Source organism: Saccopteryx leptura, chromosome X (genome assembly GCF_036850995.1).
Source record: "Saccopteryx leptura isolate mSacLep1 chromosome X, mSacLep1_pri_phased_curated, whole genome shotgun sequence".
NCBI classification, from domain to species: Eukaryota; Metazoa; Chordata; class Mammalia; order Chiroptera; family Emballonuridae; genus Saccopteryx; species Saccopteryx leptura.
The window spans coordinates 4,626,854-4,649,862 of record NC_089516.1 but is presented as its reverse complement, the minus strand read 5'-3'; the positions used below and the strand labels follow the sequence as shown (position 1 = coordinate 4,649,862).

At 37.1% G+C, this 23,009-nt stretch overlaps 1 protein-coding gene across 3 annotated transcripts in view; it reads left to right on the top strand.

Moving 5' to 3' along the window:
• Positions 1 to 23,009, top strand: part of MID1 (midline 1) — a 338,615-nt gene that overhangs the window by 33,864 nt on the left and 281,742 nt on the right. Inside the window, exon 1 of one of the 3 annotated variants that reach the window (XM_066356338.1) lies at positions 12,152 to 12,169. The exons of 1 other annotated variant lie outside the window; for it this stretch is intronic. The gene's annotated coding sequence lies outside the window, so the exon portion shown is untranslated. Of the gene's footprint in view, positions 1 to 12,151; positions 12,170 to 12,497; positions 12,518 to 23,009 lie in introns of those variants that run through there. One more of the 3 variants, XM_066356337.1, reaches the window with a different exon arrangement.

Genomic DNA, 23,009 nt, shown 5'->3' with positions numbered 1-23,009 from the left:
GATCAGGACCCACACGTCTGGGTTCTTGTAGTAAAACCCAGGCAATTTTCATGTCAATGTTTCTTAGCCTGCAAACGCCAGCTGGACCCCTTTATCTGGGCTGAGACATTGACATAGAGCACTATTTGGCTTGGGTGTTGCTTTCTTCCTTTCCTCCCTGAATTTGAGGGGCAACAAATAATTCACAATCATATTAGCCATTGTGTTTTCTGAATAAAACCAAATCATACTTTTATTTTATTTTTTTTTAATTTCCAATGCCTCCCTTGTAAATATCCCCCTTTGAGAGCGATTTCTTTCTTGACTCCATTTCTGTGCCCCAGCTGAAGTCTCTCATCTTCCCTTATTATCTTTACATTTCCACTTTCCCCACTGGCCTATGAGCCTTTGAGAAAAGAACCCGTGTCCTTTCCAAGCTCACGCCTCTGCTCTCGGTGCCGAATGAGGACTGTAGCACTGCAGGGTGCTGGACAAATGGCAGTCGAATGTATGCATGCATGTACTTACAGCTTTGGGCATTTTCCATCTCATATGTCACTTTAGTCATCCATAAATTCATTATATTAACATTGTTTTTTATAATGACTTATTTCATTAAAATTCAGGTGTCTATCATCAACAGTGACATTGTCTGCCCTTTTAATTTGTCCATTCAACTGTCATTGACAAAACAGCCATGTTCCCTGTGGAACATACATAATTTGGCTAGGTCAGGCGACAGATGCTACACAAAGAATTAAAATGCGAACACACACATATTTATAAAATATAAAAGCCTGACCTGTGGTGGCACAGTGGATAAAGTGTTGACCTGGAATGCTGAGGTCGCTGGTTTGAAACCCTGGGCTTTCCCCTGGTCAAGGCACATATGGAGGTGATGCTTCCTGCTCCTCCCATCTCCTTTCTCTCCCTCTCTCTCTCTCTCTCTCTCTCTCTCTCTCAGATGGATAAATAAAATCTAAAAAATTTTTTAATTAAAACTGTCCAAAAATAATAATAAAATAAAATATGACAACAGCTCAGGAGAAAAATGATTAAGGGCCATGGGAAAATTTATACAAAGAATAATAAAGAGAATCTATACTGATTTAAATTGAGGAATGTGAATGTCAAGATACTGGGCAGAAACAAAATTCACTTGATTCAAATGAAAATTGGTTAATGAAGGAGTTACTTCCAGAGGTGGGGGAGGGTTAAGGGAACACAGGAGAGATGCCAACTTCACCAGAAGGTAGCGTCCTCTGGGTAGGCAAGGACAAGGGCTTATTGAGAGCTGGAGCTGTGGTGCTAATGGAGGGAAGTCTCTCCCAGATGGGGCTCATATAGGAAAGGGGGGGAATACTGGGACATCCATCTCTTTCAGCCCTCTGATCTCTTACTGATGCTTCCCAATGGTGGAATCCAGCCAGGAGCCATTAGCAAGGGTGCTTAAATCCTACAGACACACAGGTGTCAGGCACAGAGCAGGTTGGATAAGGATAGCAAATAGATAAGGAAGTAAGGGATGAAAGGAAATGGGGAGTTAGGGAAAGCCTTTTGTAGGGCATGATATTTAAGTAGTGATATGGGACAAGGATTTAGTGTTGGGGACAGATTTCCAGTTAGAAGAAACAGAATGTGTGAAGCCTCTGAGTTGGGACACGAATTCAGGGATCATGTGGCTAAAGCAGAGTGAAATAGGTGAGGTATGAGGTGGGCACCATAGGTGTTAAGCAAAGTTGAATGTTATCCCTGATGCAGTGGGGAATTGTTTAGACAGCAGAACAGGGGAAGAGCTGATCTCGATTTGCACCTGTCTGGGGCGGGAGGGCTGACGAGAGCTCGGCCATGGCGGGCGGATGAAGACTCTCCCACCTTTCCGAATTACTGGCGGGGCGGATGAAGACTCTCCCACCCTTCCGAATTACTGGCGGGCGGATGAAGACTCTCCCATCCTTCCGAATTACTGGCGGGGCAGATGAAGACTCTCCCACCATCCCGAATTACCATGGGTTATTAGCCCACGTTTAGAAAAGTTATATCTTGCCTTCTTTAAAACACTTTATAAAAGATAAAAATAGATAAAGAGTCTTTATTTAAGAGTAGATTACTCATATTTTTGATCCTTTGATTATCATGGGGCTTATAAATCCCTCTGGTTTAACCGATATAAATTTCCTCATTTAGTAATCTAGAAAGAGTGATATGCCTTAGCAAAGGATTTCTAAACCTTGACACTGTTAACATTCTGGGCCAGATCATTCTTTGCTGCAGAGGCTGTCCTGTGCATATAACATGTTTAGCAGCATCCCAGACCTCTACTCACTACATGCTATCCCACCCCAAGTTAAGACACCTGGCACGTCTCCAGATATTGTTGAACATTGCCAATACTCTGGGGTTGCTGTTCTTTCTTTTACATTGGGTTATTTTACACCTATTTTTCCAGGGATTTGGTTTCCCTGAAAGCAGGAATGATGCTTCATTCTTCTCTCTGACCCCATTTCCTACACACACAATCAGCAACATATTGGAAGATCAATATATACATATATTTGTGGAACAAGTGAATGAACATTGAACTGGACTTCAAATGTGATACAACAGAGATGTGTTGTAGAATTGGGCACCTGAAACCTGTGTAATTATGTTAACTAGTGTCACCCTAATAAATTCAATTTAAAAATGTGACATAACTATGAACATGGGATTGGGATTCATGGGAACAAGTCATTCACCCCCACTGCTGGTTCATTTGATTAAAGAAAGGATTACTAGAGAGAGTAGAGGTCAGTTATTAGAGACATTCCAGGATGTATAAAATATTTCTGTTTCATTCATAATTGCTTCAGATAAATCTATTCAACTTTACAAATTCATTAATTATTTAGATTGGGTTGATTAATTTCTCTCATCAGATTCAGTTCATCAGTTTCTATGAGCTGCATCACCTGAGCTTCAGAATCAGAATTTGGATCAAATTCTGGCCCTTCCACTTACTACCTGGGTAGTATCAGTTAGCCAAATGGGTTAGCATGCCTTAGTTTGAGTTTCCTCATCTGTAAAAGTGGTGAATCTCTCTCACCATTAAATTAATAAATGCAATAATGAATGCAAAGTGCTATTTCTAAACTGTTTGTACTGTATAATTATTAATGAAGCTTAATCAGAGGTCATTAGGGGGTCCTGTTTAATTTTTTATTATGTTTTCCTAAAAAATTATTTCACTTGCTCTTGTTTTTACTATGTTTTAGGGGGAAAATTCTCTGTCAGAAAAAAAAATATGTATTTCTTCTGCTTTTCTCTAAGTAGGATGTTTTTTATTTTTCTAAAATAATTCTTACTTTTGGTTACACAAGTAATAATACATGGAAACATTTTTAAAATTTTTCAATTACAGTTGACATTTAATATTATTTTATATTAGTTTCAGGTGTACAACATAGTGGTTAGACCATTATATAATTTATGAAGTGATCCTCCCAATAATTCTAGGACCCACCTGGCACCCTACATCATAATTACAACATTACTGACTCTATTCCCTGTGCTGTACTTTATATCCCTGTGACTATTCTGTAACTACCAATTTGTACTTCTTAATCCCTTTACCTTTTTCACCTGGACCCCCAACCCACCTCCCCTCTGGCAGTCCTCAGTTTGATCTCTGTATCTAAGAGTCTGTTTCTATTTTGTGTGTTCATTTATTTTGTTATTTAGATTCCACATATAAGTGAAGTCAGATGGTATTTGTCTTTCTCTGTGTGACTTATTTCACTTAGCTTAACACCCTCTAGGTCCATCCATGTTGTTGCAAATGAAAAGATTTTATTCTCTTTTATGTATATGTGTACCACTTCTTCATTCACTTATCTATTGATGGGCACTTGGGTTGCTTCCATGTCTTGGCTATTGTAAATAGAGCTGCAATGAACATAGGGGTACTAATACCTCTGTGAATGAGTGCTTTGGGTTTCTTCAGATAAATACGCAGAAGTATAATTGCTGGGTCAAAAGGTAGTTATATTTTTAATTTTTTGAAAACCTTCCACACTGTTTTCCGTAGTGCTTGCACCAATTCCACTAACAGTGCATGAGGGTTACCTTTTCTCCTTATCCTTGCCAGTGATTGTTGTTTGTTGATTTATTAATGATAGACATTCTGAAAGATGTGAGATGATATCTCATTGTACTTTTAATTTGCATTTCTCTGATGATGGCTGACATTGAGCATCTTTGCATATGTCTATTGGCCATCTGTCTTTGGAAAAGTGTCTATTCAGGCCCTCTGCCTATTTTTAATTGGATTAAATGTTTATTCTGCATCTATTGATAGGATCATATGATTTTTATCATTTGTTTTGTTTATGTGATGTATTACATTAATTGATTTGCAGATATTCAATCAACTTGCATCCCAGGAACAAGTCCCACTTGATGATGGTTTATGATCTTTTTGATGTATTGCTGAATTTGGTATTCTAATGTTATGTTAAGGATTTTTACATCTATGTTCATCAGGGATATTGGCCTATAATTTTCTTTTCTTGCAATGTCTTTTTCTGGTTTTAGAACCAGGTTAATGCTGGCCTTGTAAAAGGAACTTGGGAGCTTTTCTTCCTCTTGAATTGTATGGGATAGTTTGAGAAGGATAGGTGTTATTTCTTTGAATGTTTGGTAAAATTCACCTGTGAAGCCATCCAGTCCAGGACTTTTGTTTCTTGGGAATTTTTAAATTACTGATTCAATTTATTGGTAGTCTGACCCCAGTATAATCTGCCTCTCTAAATCCATTTCTTCCAGATTGTCCAGTTTGTTGGATACAGTTATTCATAGTATTTTTCTTATAATCCTTTGTATTTTTGTGTTATCAGTTGTCACATCTTTCATTTCTGATTTAATTTATTTAGGTCATTTCTCTCTCTCTCTCTCTCTCTCTCTGTCTTTTGACTAGTCTGGTTAAAGGTTTGTCAATATTGTTTATCTTTTCAAAGAACTAGTTCTTGGTTTCATTGATCTTTTGTTTTGTTTGTTTAGACTCTATTTTGTTTATTTCTGCTCTGATTTTTATTATTTCTTTCCTTCTACTCCTTTTGGCCTTTGTTTATTTTTTTTCTAGTTCCTTTAGGTGTATGGTTAGATTATTTATTTGAGATTTTTCTTGAATTAGTGGTAGGACTGTATTGCTATGACTTTCCTTCTTAGGACTGCTTTCACTGTGTCCCATAGATTTGGGGTTGTTGTGTTTTCATTTTCACTGTCTCAAGGTAACCTTTGATTTCTTATTTGATTTTATTGCTTACCCATTTATTGTTTAGTAACATGTTATTTAGCCTCCGTGTGTTTGCAGTTTTTTTTTCTTGTAGTTGATTTCTACTTTCATACCACTGTGGTCAGAGAAGATCCTTGATATGATTTCAATCTTCTTATATTTACCGAGATTTGTTTTGTGGCCTAGCATGTGGTCTATCCTGGAAAATGTTCCATGTACACTTGAGAAGAATGTATGTTCTGCTACTTTGTGATGAAATGCTCTAAAAATATCAATGAAAGCCATCTGAGTTAATGTGTCATTTCAGGCCACTATTTTCTTACTGACTTTTTGTCTGGGAGATCTATCTATTCATGTCAATGGGGTATTTAAATTTCCTACTACAACTGTATTACTGTCAGCCTGAGTCTGAGACCTCTTTACTCCTCTGAGGAGACCTCTGCAGCTGAGAGATCCCTTCAGATTCTCAACCACTACACATGGGTGTGGGACCGACCAATCATGTCACATCTCCACCACTACTGCCAGTCTCAGCATGGCTTCTTCTTTATATCCTTAGTTATAAGACTTCTGTTCAACTAGTCTTCAGATGGTTACTCAAGTGGACTGTTCTATACTTTAGTTATAATTTTCATGTGGTCATGAGAGGAAGTGAGTTCAGTGTCCACCTACTCTGCCATCTTGACTGGAACTCCTAGAAACATTCTTGTTATAAAGCATTCAAACTAGCAAAAATAGATAAAAATAAATTTGTAAAAATATATTTCTTATTACCCCCAGCACCATTACTTACTCACTCAAAGGAAACCAATTTTAATAGTTTGGTGTTTGCATTCTTTTTTTGTTTTCACATATATTTATTTTTTTAATAACTAAGATTATATAATTTGTACTATGACATCTTTTTATATCAGTGATGCATATTTTTAAGACATATGGATAACTGAGAAATAATTTGTTGCCATTATATTCTAATAAATGGATTCTTGAGATAAATATATTATTTTGTCTTGGAATGCCAGACTATTTTTAAAAAGTATTGCCTGGAAACCTGCATCTTTCCAAGCTTCGTAGAGCATATTGGGAAGAACATCAAATGTATCATGTGCAGATGCTTGTTGAATAGTGTGCTTTTCTACCATGGCACAATCAGACAACCTAAAAATTTTGAAAATACAACTTGCAAGGGAGCTGGCATTGATGTTAGTTGATGAGTTCCCATAATGAAAGGTACACAGAAAACTGTCAAGTGTATTTGACATTCAGGTTTTCAAATCTAATATGAATGCTGCCATTGCTCATTGTTAGAAAGTAACATACGTTTCCCATTCACTTTTGTGTGAAGGCATTGTGAAGTGTTAAGTTTTTTTTGAGTGCTGTATTTGTGAGTCAGTGTGGGTATGTAATCCCTATAAAAGTCTAATGAGGTTTATTATATTGATGGCAGAATATACTTAATTATTAACCACCTTAATGTTTGGTTTGGTGTGGTTAATTTCATGTATTTTAATTTTATAGCTTTGTATAAATAGGATCAACTATAGCACTCTGAAATAAATCAGAATGAATTGTGTTTCCTTCTCACCATTTCTGTAAAAATAAACATTGTTTTTCTCATTTGTAACAAAATATTGATCCATTGGGAAGTCTAATATCTTTCTTGGAAATGTTGGTAAAATGGCTTTTATATCACCAAAATACATTTCTCCAATGAGAGTGCCATTAAAAAAAAAAAACTCCAAATGTGTTTTTAATCTCAAATTTAGTTAAGGAACACTTCTGATGGATGTAGAGGATTGCCAAAGAAAAATGCTTTCCTGCTGCAAAAGAAATGATGAGTCAAGCCTCTGTTTATTTTTATAACAATGTATTTTGATCCTGTGACAAATGTTTCACCATGGCTTTAACATTTTTCCTATTCTAAACTAAATTGTATATGTTAACATTTTGATCTGTCTTGACTTCTAAGAACATTAGGATGCATTGTTGGTTTTGAAGACTTTTCTTTCTGGTTTCATGTGGGTTTAATTTAATTACATGGTTGATGAATGTGTTCCATTTGCAAAGTATCGAGTAGGTGCTGTTGTGGGATAAAAGATGACTAAACCAACAGTTCTCCACCTGAGGGAGGACAAACCCACTCCTAAGTAACCTGGGCACAAAGCAGAGAGTAATAAGTTCTATTAAGAGAATTAGAAAAGAAAACACTGTAAAAGGAAAGCAAGGAGGTAAGTCAATTTAAATAAAGAAAATCCTGGAGGTCTTCTTGGAACAGGTGAAAATATTGAAAGATGTATAAAATTTAATAGATTGTTATGAAAGTGCTGGGCTTGGCAAACACATATTCCTGTGTGGACTGAAAAGCTTCAAATAAAGCCCAGAGATGATGTTGTGGCTGTCTATGTCAGGATAGAGAACAGACCAGTGCTGTCCAATATGGCAGTCAGTAGCCACATGTAGCTATTTAGATTTAAGCCGAATAAATGTAAAATTTTCCATCATGTAGCTACAGTTGTATTTTTTTAATTGAATTGTATTGGAGTGACACTGGTTAAAGTGCTTAATGGCCACTAGGGGCTGCAGGGGTTTGAAGAGTGGCAGAAAGTTTGTTAATCAGCGTATCTCAAACTTCAGCAAGCACCTGTAGGATTTGTTAACACTCGGATTGTTGGGACACCCCCTTGAAGATTCTGAGTTGATAAGGCTGGGTGGGACCTGAAATTCTGCTTTTCTAGCAAGCTCCCAAGTGACGCAGATACTGCCCACACAGGGGCCATACTCAGTGTAGCTCTGTTCAGTGCCTTTCACATGATCACTTTTACATTTTCATGTTTGATATACCGATACATATATTTTTAACAGCAAAAAATGAATTACTAGAAAAGGGTATTAACATTTTTTATCTTACCAAATTGAAAACTAGGTATATTAGTAGATTCGGCAGACATATAATTACATTTCAATAAATATTATCAGAACAAATATCAGAAAGAAAGAAAGAAAGAAAGAAAGAAAGAAAGAAAGAAAGAAAGAAAGAAAGAAAGAAAGAAAGAAAGAAAGAAAGAAAGTCTAGAAAGGTTTCTAAATGATTACTCCCTATTTCTCTTTGTCTCTCCATGGCAGAGCACACCAAGGCATTCAGGGACTGAGCCGATCCACATACCTTACTGTTGTAGTTGAAATATTGGATTAAGGATCGTGCATGTTGTTTATAATAGCAGTTCCTTGTGGCTTTTGGCAAGGAAATGATATAATCCAAGTAATGAGATGAGAGGTGTGGTGGCAGGGGAGAGGGGTCATGGAGAAAGGACACTGCTGAAGCTGGGAGACAATTCCCAAGACCATGACAAAAGTCAGGCAGAAGGAACTAAGGATGGCAGAACGGAGGGGTCAGATTACAAACATGCTGAGGTCATAAAGTCAACAGGACTGGGCAGCTAATTGAATGTGGTGTGTGAGGAAGAGGACAGAAGTAATGATGACTTTGAGGTTTTGATCCTGAGCAACTTGAGGGGCGGCAGTGGCATTCCCCAAAACAAGACTTACCTGAGTCACTCCATGCTGAGGAGCAGATTCAAACCCTTTTTCTTATCCCTGAGATCAGATTTAAGCTTCATTCATCTGTGTGGCTTTTCTTTAGGCTATTAGTAGACTATTGTTTCAGAGGTGTACTTTGTAAGTCATTATTACACACATCAGAAAAGCATCCTGTTGAGTGAGCAACTCATATGAAGATTATTTGTATGTGAAATAGACATTTAAAATGGCACAGATAAATAATATTCTAGTGATGCAAAGCACCTAGGGAAAGTATTGTGCAGCTTGCAGGTGTAGGACTGATCCAGAGCTCTTTAAACACTTTGAGAGCTTTAGACGACTTAATCTCTTGATATTTAGAAAAATGTATTGGTTTATATATACAAAAATCACATCTCCAAGAACAATGGATTACATTGGTCAAACCTACTGAAATGTAGTGCTAATTATCCAAAAGATCTTTCTAAATATAACTGATGTATATATGGTGGTCTAATAATGGAAGTCATTAGATAGGTACTATTTTAAACCCACAAAAGCAAATGGTAAAGTTACCTTTGAATTAACAAGAGTTATGGAATCTTTGGAGACTTCTGAACAACAGTTGATGTCATAATGATGCACTAGAAAGGTTGTGAGAAATCTCCTGGGGTTACTAAAAGCAATTTGATGGTTTTCTTTCTTGTTCAATATCCATAACACATCTATGAAATTTAAATATGCAAACAGCAGTGCAACCATCTTGAGAATATTATTTTCAAGGAACTTGTACATGCCAGGGTATACACTAGAGGTATCACTGTCCTAGGTGTTTGGGGCAAATTTCCACAGTGCCAGGCAATGAAATTTTATTTTCAAATATAATTCTTACTCCTTATGCTTTTCAAAAAGTACATAATACATTATTTCTTATATCACTGGAAGCTCTTATAGTAAAAAACTAAAGGAGGTTTTGTTTGTTCAAAGTAGGTTTGAGTACTCAAGCAAAACACAGATTTTTCTCCCTTTTTTTCTGACCTAGGCCATTTCAATACGCGTCCTCAGCTTAAACTATAAGCTCAACCCATGTAAGGGAACTCAGGGATTCATCGTCACTTCCTTCAGCCATGTTTCTTTGAGTCTAGTTGAATTAATTACTTCTCTCCTCCTATAATGTATTTTAAAATATGCTCCTGGTTAGAATTAATGTTTCAACAATTAGTTTAGTTTAACTCCCTCCAAAAATTAAGACTTATCTCTCTATTTAGGACCAAGTGTCTGGATTAAGTTTTTTACTTCTTTCTGATGTTCTCTGCAATTTATACAAATACAATTCTTACCTTCAATTCACTCCTCCACACCCCTCCCACTGTCAGAGCCCTGGTGTTGGATAGAAATTAATGACATAAATTGTGAAAGCCAAAGGATTGAGAAGATATGAATTTTCTCAGCTAAGGGACACTTGAAAAGCTACTGGGAGTTAGGCTCATGTTACATGTTCACACTAAACATGGTAATAAAGGTAGGCTCGCTCAAGTGTTACTCTTAAAATTGAGGCTTTCAAAGAATCCAGCTTTTATCCACCATTCTCTCTTCTTTCTTACACTTTAATATCTTTACTTCTCAACCTATGACATGCTCAGTTAACCCTCAACTTCAAAATTTAGTATAAAAACCAGTACTTAAATACTTCTTCGACCCACTCAGTTCTTGCCCTGTTGCTCACTCAAATTTCAAGAGAAGCTCTAGAAGTCATGGACTGTCATCTCTACTTTCCCCAGCCCCATTCACTATTCCACCTGATCTTGCTTTTATCCCACAGCTGAACTAGAGCTACTTTTGCCAACATCACCAAAGACCTGCCATATTGTCAAGTCCAATGCCCTTTTCTCTAAGAGCTTCCCACTTGGCCTCAAAATAGACCTTAACTCTGCTGACAATTTCCTTGCTAGCTGTCTCACCCAGGCTTTTTATGACACAGCTTCCTCAGGGTTTCCCTTCAACCTCCTTTACATTTTGTTTTCTGATCCTTCTTCCCTTGTGAGATCTTTTGAGGCTGCTGTTTTCTATCCATTTATTGTTCTTGTTCCTAGAGACAACCCCTTGTACCCCCTTGGTGTTGCCATGACCCATATACTACAGACTCCCAATTCAACATGTTTCATCCCAACTTTGGTCTGAATTCCAAGTGAATGCACCATGGATACTCCAACTCAACACACATGACATCAAATTCTTTAGCTCCCTGTTTTTCCCTGTGTTACTTTCCCGTTGATGCTGTAACATTGCCACAAACTTAGTGGCTGAAACCAATGCAAAAAGTCCAAGATGGTTCGGCATTACTGCCTTTCTTCTGGAGGCTCCATGGGCAAATCTGTTCCTTACCTTTTACAGCTTCATGTGGTCACCTGTATTCCTTAGCTCGTGGCCCCTTCCTCCATCTTCAAAACTAGCCGTGAATATCTTCACATCTCCCTCTCTCCTCTGCTTCTGTCATCACATTTTCTCTGCCTCTGAACTTCCTACCTCTTTCTTAAAAGACCTTTGTTATTTCACTGGCTCCACCTGAATAATCTCCAGAGTCCAGAATAATCTCCTTGTCTAAAGATCCTTACCATAACCACCTCTGCAAAAATCCTTTTGCCATATCAGGTAAGATAGTCACAGTTTCTAGGGGTTAAAACATGGACATATTTGGGGGGCATCATTCTGTCTACCATCCCCCTGAAACATTCCTCCTTGTGTCTTTTATCATTGAATGCTTCTCCAGCCACTCAGCCAGCGAGGTTGGAAACTTGAGTCACCTTCCACACCTCTCTTTCTCCCATCCCTTACCTTGGAACTTTCCCGGGTCCTATATGTGCTACATCTGAACATCCTTGTAAATAGAACATGTTTTCTTCTTAATCATGACTGATCCTACTTAGGCCCTCTACTTTTCTACCCTAGACTCATGAAATACTTCCCAAATTCACTCTCCTTCTTCCTGTCTTCTATTTGATCAAACCTCAGGTCCTGTTTCCAAGCTCAATGCCTCACTATTCCCAATCCCATTACCATGCACATTCATGCTTTTGTGATTTTTGTTTTCAATCTTTGTGTCTGCCTGGAATGACTTTCTCCCTTCTCTACCTCCTTAGACTTTTGTTCATGCGCCAAGGGCCAGCTCAGCCCCAAGCACTGAGAGGCTTCCTCTCTTGCTCCCCAGGAAGGACTCACTAGATGGTGTGCTAGCACCGCACCCTGTGTTTATAAACACAGAGGCACTTAGCACCGTTTCTTGTGGCTCTGTTTCTATGGCTGCTGTTCTGGCTATGTGGTCAGCTTTATAAGGGCAAGACAAGGTGTTCTATAACTTCTCATGCTGGATTTCTCCTCGAGGAAGCTTCTCTCACTCCCCAGGTAGACTTTCAGCTCCTTTGTCTGTGATCCCCTAGCTCCTAGTATGCGCTTCTCTTAGCCCTAGAAGTAGCCTGATTGTGTAGCATTGGGCTATTATTTATGCATTTACTTCCTAGAGATTCTAGACAAAAGGACTCGTGGACCTTTCTATCTATACATCCGCTGAACATGAAAGCACAGTTAAGGGCACAGAGTAGCTGCTTAACATATATTTATTGAGTAAATAATTGAAAATAAGTGAATAAGTTCATATGCCTATTACCACTCTCTCCACCTGGGAAAAACTGACCAATTTAACTGTTTATTTCCCTGTTTTCTTATCTCCCAGACTGGACAGTATGCTGAAAGGTAGGGACTACATCTAGTTTATTGTAACCTAATCACAAAATAATATCTAGAACATTCTATGCACTCAATAATTGTGTGAGGTTGAATTGAATACTCTTTTTTCATCATGCTGCAAGAACTTAATTTTTAAAAAGTTAAGTAAAAGTTGAATTCCGGTGAGAAGCCTGAAAATGGATATTCTGGCTATCATGAACACTGGAGTAGACATCAAGCCTTCTAAACTGTCTGGAATCTGTAACTAACTTGTTTGGGGTAGCATAAGGTTAACCATGTCACTTTTTAGAATATTTTGTGTTCTCATTTTGAAAACTTGCCTGCCCCTACTTTGTAATATTATCAACATCAAACAGGATAATAGAAAGGCATCTTTAAAAAAAGCATAAACTGCTATATGAGCACAATTTATTGTTAGGATTCTGCTTTGCAAAGACTGGTGTTTTGCTTTGTCTTGTGGGTTAAGGCTCCTATAAATCCTTCTTCATGCCGGTAGAGAAGGAATAGAGGGAAAGTCTAAATGCCTTTATATAATCTGGACAGTGACTGTAGGAATTTAGTCTCTTATCTCCGTCTGGTCCTTGTAACTCATGACTAAGTATTCAAAGGGGGCTTTTCCCATTATCTACCTGTCAGGAGCTGTTTGCGTAGGAAACCGAGGTTAAGAATCTGTAAAGCTATCACTAATTATAAAAAATATATATCTTTCTCCTTGGAGGGTCACCTGGTTTTGAATCAGTCTGAATATACAGGCTGACATTCTTGGGTCCCTTTACCCACAACAGAAACCCAGGGTATTTCAAGGAGGCCAGGCCTAGCTTGCAGTGTCCCATGTGATACAATGCCCTTGACAGGTAGAAAGAAATTTAGTGTCTCTGTCTACTGCAGGGGCTTCATGAATGCCTGCATTGTTCTGCTTTGTAACACTTAATGCTCTGCTTCCCTCATGAGGCTTCTCAATGTGATAGCTAAAAACAAATCATTCATTCATGTCTCCGTTAAAATTGGACTTGATCAGTATATAAAAATTCAGGGATACTGCCTGCCTCCCTGCCCTTTCCCTGCCCTCTCCCATGCTAGGGAGCCACTGAAGCACATCTGAGTGTGTGGTCCTTGGTGTCCAATTTGGAGACATGTCTACTGTGAGGTTTCTTGACCCAAATTCTCCCTTTTCCTTTTTCTTTCCAATCTGCCTTGCCACCCAAATAGCCCTTCGGATTATCTCATCTCATACACATGCTCTATAATCTCCAGTCTCTATTCTCTCTCACACACACATTCTTTCCACCCTCACCTCCTGCCCCACTGCCCAGTGCCATTGGGACCTCCAAAAACCCCATTGCAACTGTTTCCTGATAAAAATCAAGGCATTGCAATCATTCATTCTAAAAGGAAGAGGAGTTAGAAGTATACCACTTTAGTAGAGAATAAATGCCACTGAGGTTTGAAGTGGACTTAGATATGGTAAAGAGCCAAATATGCCAGTTTCTGAAGTACTTGAAAGGGCTTAGAAACCCTCTTCAGAATCTGACAAAAGCCTTTGTTTGGCCACTTTCATGTTCTACTCTAATCAAAACAGATTTTCCTAGAATATCAAAATTCAACTTAAATGAATTTTTTAAGTATTCCTAATAAATTTTATTGTATTGTTTTTTACAATAGTGTTTTGTTGTTGTTGTTATTTTCTCACAGAAAATCTAAAGCCTAATTTTACTGTTACTTATAAATTGACTCTGGAAGAAGTTTTTAAACAGTGATGTAGAAATTCTTGAACAAGTTTAGCTTAATTAGAATTCACATTTAGGCTTCCAGAATGATTCTTCCCAAGGACCAATGCTCACTTCAATGTGTCAGTTCCAACATGTATGTTAGCAATCACTGTTGGAGTTCTATGTCTTTATTACTATCTGTGTTTCATGGAACAAGTGCTTACTGCTCCAAGCAACCAACTTAAACATTGACTATTAGCTCACTATTAGCATGTGAGCTGGACCTGCTTATATAAACTCTAAACTCTTAAACTAATTTTTGTACAGGTTATTAGGAGTTTCTTTTAGTTTTATGCCTCATGACCTCTGTAATCGCAAATGACACATTTTAAATCAGATGCACAAATACTTGAAATAGAAAGGACAGATTTAAAAAGAAAAATGAGAAAAGGAACACACAAAGACAGGTGTCTTAATGCCATGGTTACCGGCCTTGAAGATAGGGTTAAGCCCCAGGGCAGCCATTTATTAGTTCTGTATCTTGGCAATTTTACTTAAATTTAATTTCCCTATACCTCCATTTCCTTGCCTATAAAAAATGGGGTGGAAAAGAATAGCTCTTTTAAAAATATATATTGTTTTTAAATTTTTTCTTAGTGATTGATATAAACACCTACCAAACAATCCAAAAAATGGTTAAAATATATATTATTGCCTCCCCCCACCTCAAATAAAGAAACATGTTCTAGGGCTGGACTGTGCCTTATAGTGGCCGTTAGCCACATGTGGCCTTTTAAATTTAAGTGAATAATAATTTAGTGAAATTTAAACTTCAGTTCTGCAATCACAATAGCCACATGTGGCTAATGGCAACGATATTGGAACAGTGCAGATAGAGACCATTTCGGTCACTACAGAAACTTCTATTGGACAGCAATGTACTGGAGTGTTGCTATTGGCTCTCCATGTAAGGTGGGTCTACATGATACATTAAGGAGCAATATTTCTATTCTTATTTAAATCTTTAAGAAAATGTATTCATTTTTATAAAGTATCTTTTATTACCTCTTGAAATATTCTTTCTCAGTATAGTATAGAGAGCTGTGTGGGTAGATCTCCATTCATGAGTTCTGATATTTCTGAAATAAACCATCCTGGTTTGGGATTATCTATATTTGAAAACATTATTAGACTTTAGTTATTACTTTATTTTGATGTTTTATTTTTCAGTTCATGAGTGACATTGGTCACTAAAACGTTTTCTTAAGTTTATCAGGTTTTAGACACGAGGCCATAGTTATCTTCAGGAAAGGCTTTGCTAACATGGGGAATAGCTACTCAAAAACTGGAGGAGAATTCGCCAGCAAATCCAGTCATTTCTTGGTGTCCTTTAGAATTCTGAATTTGGGATGGGAGAGGCCACTTAAAAATTTCAGTTTTTTCTCTTATTCATTGAGTAAGAGATTTTCCTCCTCTTTACTGCTGAGGTTTTGAAGTTGAGGTTTTCTTCACATTATTATTTGATTCTTTTTAAATTTTGTTCTAATTTATTGATTTGTATGGGGAGAGAGAGAGACAGGAACATCATGTGCCCTGTATGTGCCCTGACCGGGGATCAAACCCCCAACCTTGTGCTTCAGGACAATGCTCTAACCAAATGAGCTATCCAGCCAGGGCTATTGTTTGATTCTTTATTATTATCTTATTTTGATTTATGGTCAGTTCTCAGAGTGCTTGGTATGCGTACCATTGAAATACACCCAAATCCCAAATAAAATATAAGTAATTTTGACTTTCTTTTTGTTATTTTATATAGCTGCCTAAAACTTAAAGTTCATTATGTAAAAATCACTGTAACTATGATATTTATGGCATTCATGTTAATGAAGATATACTTTATTTTTTAATTGAACACTTTCAAGAAGATTAATGATTTTATCATATTGTTTTCATCTCAGTTTTCCACTAACTTGGCATGATTTGCTGATGAATTTTTACTCAAATGCCATTTGTGAGCACATTTTTTCTTGCATTTCAATAATTCAAATTCAAATTAATGAGGGCAGGAGAGATGATAATATTAATTTTACAGAGTTGGGTAAAAGGAATCTTGGAAGGTTTTAGAGGTATGCGCCCTGGGACAGGACAACAAATTTCAGTAAGCAGATGGGATTTGTTACATAGCCTGTCTTGAGCCAAAATGGAGCAAAGGACTATGGGGGAACATAGAAGCCACATCCTTGATTTATCAAGAGGTTTCCATAAATCTGAGTAGGCTTAACTAAAAACAATGCAACATAAACATAGTGTGTAAAACAAGGTAACATGTAGCCTGGAAAAAATTGAGTATTTAAGTTCAAAAAAGGTCAACTGCACAACAGCATAATCAGGGAGATTCAGATTAACCTCAGTTCTAGTGAAAAATACTTGGCAGTATCAGTTGACCAAAACCTCTAATATGACACAGTGTGACGTGGGGACCAAACAATGTACTCTGAGGCTGTGTTAACAGAATCATAGCATCTAAAATGGAAAAGTCATTGCAGCTGCTGTTCTCTACAGTGCCGTAGCCAAACAGTGATTCACTGAGGAAAGGCAGGAAATAGCCAGACTCAATACACACACACACACACACACACACACACACACTGGCTCGCAGGCAGTGCACCAAAAGCTAATATGTAGATTTGCTGATTTATTAAAAAATAACATTAGAACATTCCAAAGAGTATGTAAACAGCCTCAGTAGATCCATTCCACTGATGATGGGTTACATATATATTTTGTATCCAATAAATTTAATAATCAATAAAGCATTTTAAAAGCACTCATCAATGCATTAGTTCATTATCAATAAACAAAACATCAGAATTGATTTTTTTTCAGTTTAGAGACTTTTTAATGTGGTTTGTTTTTGCAGACATCATTCAGCGTGTTTAGGAGTTTTGATGCCTGTATCTCTTTTTTTAAATTTTATTTATTTATTTATTCATTTTAGAGAGGAGAGGGAGGAAGAGACAGAGAGAGAGAGAGAGGAGAGACAAAGAGAAGTGGGGGAGGAGCTAGAAGCATCAACTCCCATATGTGCCTTGACCAGGCAAGCCCAGGGTTTCGAACCGGCAACCTCAGCATTTCCAGGTCGACGCTTTATCCACTGCGCCACCACAGGTCAGGCCCCGTGTTTAGGAGTTTTAACCAATATATTTTTGTGATCCATTATACCCAATTACATATATTTATAATTAATGTCATTTACAGTTCTTTTAATTTTTTTATTAATTTGAGAGAGAGAGAGAGAGAGAAAGAAGGATCAACTTGTTGTTCTACTTAATTGTTGCATTAAGTTGTGCACTCATTGGTTGCTTATCGTGTATTTCCTGACCTGGTATCGAACCTGCGACCTCCATACGTGGGGTTGACTCTCTGTTCACTGAGCCACTCAGCCAAGGTCTAAATGATGTAGTCTAAAATTATGCTACTATTCACTCAACTCTTCGTATGTCCCTTCAGGACTTTCATAATCCCTTTCCAATCATTTATGTGATTTTATCTCTCATACTAAATCCTTCAATAAATTTCAACTATTTTAAAAATAGTTTAATGATGTATATCATCAAACCATATAATCAAATGTTTTGGTAATTTATGAATTTTTGCTTTTGATTTAAGTAATTTGAATTAAATTTTAACTTCATCACTTAAAATGCTGATTTATCTGATCTATTTTTAATTTGTATTTAAAATTTCACTTGTACTTAAAGTTTAATTTCTATTTAATTTAAATTTAAATTTTAAAAAAGTTTAATTGCTAGATATAGTAGGGAAAGACTGAAAACCCATTAAAAATTAGTTAAATTGTTTAAAGTAGAAAAATCAGGAGTGTCATTTGAAAACATCCAGACTGAAATAAAAAGTAACTAAAACAGTTCCATTGCATATAAAGTTCCATTTTTTAATAAAATGGCTTTCCATGTGGTAAGTATATGTTGCCTTATCTTTCACCAGACTGTTAATATTTTTAGGATTCTTCTGCTACCTTCGCTGTACTTAATTGTCAGAAAATATATGCCAGTCACTAATACCCAGCATTCCACTTAAAACTGTTGAAGTGATTAAACTTACAAGAGGTAAATTTGGTGTATTTGGCTCTTTGACAAAGGAACTTTTAGTGATTTGGCCTACCTGTGTGAAAGCTATGTAGCAATCCTAATGTAAGTTTATGAGGTATAAAAAGAATCTTAAGGAAGATGGCGTTGAATCATTTTCTACAATTTTAAGAATAGATTTTTAAAAAGAAATGGTTAATTGTGATAAAATGAATGATTTAGCCTAGCTGTGCAGATTAAGTTTCTCTAATAAGGAACATGAATATCAGCCACATAATTGACAAAAGGGATATTTTGCCTGAGTTTAAAAACTAACTGGTTGCCTACATAAACACTGGCCTTAGAAAAACTAAGTCAGAAACTCATTCAGATTTTTCAATAAGTGATCTTCCAATGAATATGGAATATTTTGCATACCTTCTTAATATGTTAAAATTAACCCCTATTAAATATATTCGACTCACCTTCGGCATTACATCACCTGGATTTGCCCAATATGGTCCAAAGTGGAACTGATCACTGTCATTCCTCAGGACAAAGGGCACAAGGGCATGAGTTCCCTCTGAAAGCACAGAGTGAGGGAGCAAGGGAGACAATCCATTGTGCAGAGCACATCCTCAGAGGCTAATTAAATTTGGAGAGAGAAAACTAAGAATAGGCTAAAATGCTTCATGAATGGAATCAGTCTTAAGACCTTTCTTCATAGCCCCAAACTTACTGTTTTTAGTGTGTTTGCCACATTAATTCACTAGGAAGGGCAATTTGTACAGTTTTCAATCTGAGGGAAGAGAAGAGGGTGGACCCTAGCTGACACGTTGCCATAGTGATGACATTTGAGCTTCTTTGCAGCAGTGAATTTGATTAGTCAGTTCAGTGTTTTTCCTCATTTCACTTTGTTACACAGGAAAAGAAACTCTTAAAAAGATCATTTCATGTGTATTTGTATGGTTGAAATATAAATATTTTTCATGCCAACTCATCTATGGAAATGGCAAGACAGTCAAAAGCCCAGCTGTATCATCTCAGTTAAGAGTTTACACAAAAATCCGCTTGCCCTGATGCCACAATGAAACGAAATGTGAGCCAGTGAGTAGAAGCAAACAGCATGCTTCATGCTAGAGTAGTTGTAACTCTATCATCTTTACCTCCTTCTGTCCATGTCCGTCCTGTGCAGCTTCAGTGAAAGATTCAAAGTCCCCATATAACTGGATTGGTTAGTGAGCTTGTAGTTCACCTCCTTATTGAAAAGAACAGGAGTGTGTGTGGGAGGGGGGGGTGAGGGCATTCACTGCAATCTTTGTTTGCTTAGAAATGTATTCATTGATGGTCAAGCCAAATCAAAGGTATTTTCAGTTTTTGTGTGCTAAGCACACAAGAGGGAGGGAAGGAGGGAGGGAGGGAGGGAGGGAGGGAGGGAGGGAAAGAGGGAAGGAAAATAGGAAGGGAAGGGAAGGGAAGGGAAGGGAAGGGAAGGGAAGGGAAGGGAAGGGAAGGGAAGGGAAGGGAAGGAAAGGAAAGGAAAGGAAAGGAAGGAAAGGGACCGCAATTTCAATTCCTGTATGCTTCAGAGAGAGAAACGAAGGAAGGAAGGAAGGAAGGAAGGAAGGAAGGAAGGAAGGAAGGAAGGAAGGAAGGAAGGAAGGAAGGAAGGCAGGCAGAGGGAGGGAGGGAGGAGGGAGGAGAGAAAGAGAAAGAAGAAAGAGAATGAAAGAAAGAAAGAAAGAAAGAAAGAAAGAAAGAAAGAAAGAAAGAAAGAAAGAAAGAAAGAAAGAAAGAAAGAGAAAGAAAACTGGAATGCTTTTCATTAGAAGTAAGCCTTGTCATCTGTGTTTCAGAAGGCATATGACAGGGAATCCCAGGGCACAGAGGAAAGAATGGAGAGGGTGCATGTTTCTCTCTTTTCTCCTGTGAGTTTACTTTTGTTTGGTGACCCTGATTAAGGAAAAATAACAAAAACAAAAAACAAAGACACCTATTAGCAAACAGCCAGCAGATGGCACTATTTGGTTTAATGCTAAATTAGCCTATTGGTTTTGTTGTTTTTTAAAGGAAGTAGCATAAAGAGAGTTTAGCATTTATTTTCAGCTTACTAGCCTCTCATAGTTCTGTCTAAATACCAGTTATAACTGCTATTAGTTATCATTATAGGTCATTTGATTACATTTTCTAAATTCAGGAAATAAAAGAAAGTAAAATAATATGCCTTTCTTTTAAAAAAGCAATATGCCTTTCTTAATAGCTGCATGTTATGATATTGTATCGCACAGTGTCGTTATAATTTTCAACTTTTTTGAAAATGGTAGAAAATTAGAGGAAAAGAGTAGCTTCTAGCCTTCACTTTCACCTCCTGCACACACTCACACACTCAGGCACATGATTGTCCGACAGTTCTCAGAAGTGTGTTGTCTCCATATGCTTGGTTTCACAGAACCTCATTGCTCATCTGCTCACGCATTGAGGTGTGTAGCCACTGCCATAGAAAAATTGGCAAATACTGTAGAACAATCCTTAAGAAATGAACAAAGCAGGAAGAATGCATGAGTAACCCTGATGGCAACTGGCCATTTCACTCCTAGGGGGAAGTGAGGAGGAGGGTGAGGCCTGTGATCTGTAAGGGTTCTTCCAGAACTAACAGACTTTATATTATATTTAATGATAATTGAGCTCTCAAAAGGGACTAGAGTCAGCACCATTGTCTTATCTGCCAAGGGCCACAGAATCCTCTATGGTTTCCTAGAAGCAAATGGGGCATGTAGAATCCACTCCAGAAATCTTGCAGCTTTGGAACCTGGAGAGTGATGGCCTATTTTTTCTTTGTTCAACAGAAACATTATTTCCTGGTTTGTAAAAGGCAAGCATGGCTGTTATTAATCATTTTCTAAAGTCTAAGACTGGCATTTTCTTTTACTTTTGCTCTCTTTTTCTTCCTTCTTTCTTTCTCTTGCTGCAGAAAGGTCTATGTACAGTTATGTAGGCTCTAAATTGATATTAAATTATTGAAGATACAAAAAACAAAATATTCCTCAAGCTTTTTTAAGTTCAACTTACAAATCTTATTTTTCTGCTTAGAATTCTAGTAACTGTTTTGTATATAATAAAGACAAATAGTTTCACAGAGGGTTTTGATTAGTGTTGAATCAATTTAAGTTGAACAATCTAAACTCAAACAATTGCTCTCATTCCTAAACTTAATTAGCTAAAAATTCTTTATACATTTTAATCTACATTTATAAAGTTAACATATACTGTTTTCTGTTTAACTATTAAAGTATCTATCTAACTGGGCAAACTTACAACTCTAACTGGCAGAATCTTTTTTAAAAACTTAAACAACTTTTATAAATTGAATACATGCATTCACTTATTCAGCAATTGTGTATATTTAAGTTCATCACCATTTAAACTTTAAATATGTCAACTTCTTACCATTAAAACTTTAAAATATTTAGACTTTTGCCATTTAAACTTTTCAATATTAAGTTTATTAACTACTCAAAACATACTTATTTAGAGAATTGAAAGTTCACTGGAAGAGTCAATATTATTTACCAAACAACAAATTCTGGCCTGACCAGGGGTGGCGCAGTGGATGGAGCATAGGGCTAGAATGCGGAAGACCCAAGTTCAAAACCCACGGTTGCAGGCTTGAGCATGGGTTCATTCGGCTTGAGTGCGGGCTCACCAGGTTGAGTGCAGGGTTGCTGGCTTGAGCATGGGATCATGGACATGACCCCATGGTTGCTGGCTTGAAGCCCAAGGTCATTGGCTTAAGCAAGGGATCACTTGCTCTGCTGGAGCCCCCCAGTCAAGGCACATATGAGAAAGCAATCAATGAACAACTAAGGTGCTGCAATGAAAAATTGATGCTTCTCATCTCTCTCCCTTCCTGTCTGTCTGTCCCATCTGTCCCTCTCTCTGTCTCTGTCAAAAAAATAAAATAATAATAATAATAAATTCTGTTGAACTTTTCAACTTACAATCACAAATCTAAAGTGAATTTTACATTTAAAATTGGAATCAAAGGCTAATAGATTTAATCATTTAGCAAATGTTAAGTGATTATGTTCATTTTCTAATGTGCAAAAATCTCTAAAACATTAAAAATGTTTCCAGTCATATACTCAGATTGGCACTGCAATTACCAAATGTATTCCTAAATCTAAAACAACAGGACCCTATGAAATTAATTTATTCACTCAATTGAGTTTTCCATCATGGGTTGACTGAGGATGCTAAGATGGTGGCTTAAGGGTTAGGGATCTGACCCCCAGATATAGGACATGAAGGCTTCTATTACCCAGGGTACATGCTGTGAGCCTTGAGGGACTTCCTTTATCTAGAATAACCATGTCAACATGTAACCCTAGATCCATTTCTTTATGCAGTTTTTAAATCAGATTTGGGTGAAAGAAATTGTTTTTATTTGTGTTGTCATTCTGGAAAATATTCCTAAACTTTTTAAATTCAAGTAGTTACTGGACTGAACTAAAATGGGGTGCGCATGCCCAGTGCCTCTTTCAGCGCAGCCAGCCCGCTGATACCAGATGGTAGTGAAGGAAAGAAGAACTTGTTGTAAAGCACGAAACCGTGGGGAGTGGGCTGCTTGCGCTGAAAAACCTGAACTTCTGTCTACTTATTGGCTTTAAATGGTGAAATTGAGGGCAGGGGTCTTTAACATAAAAT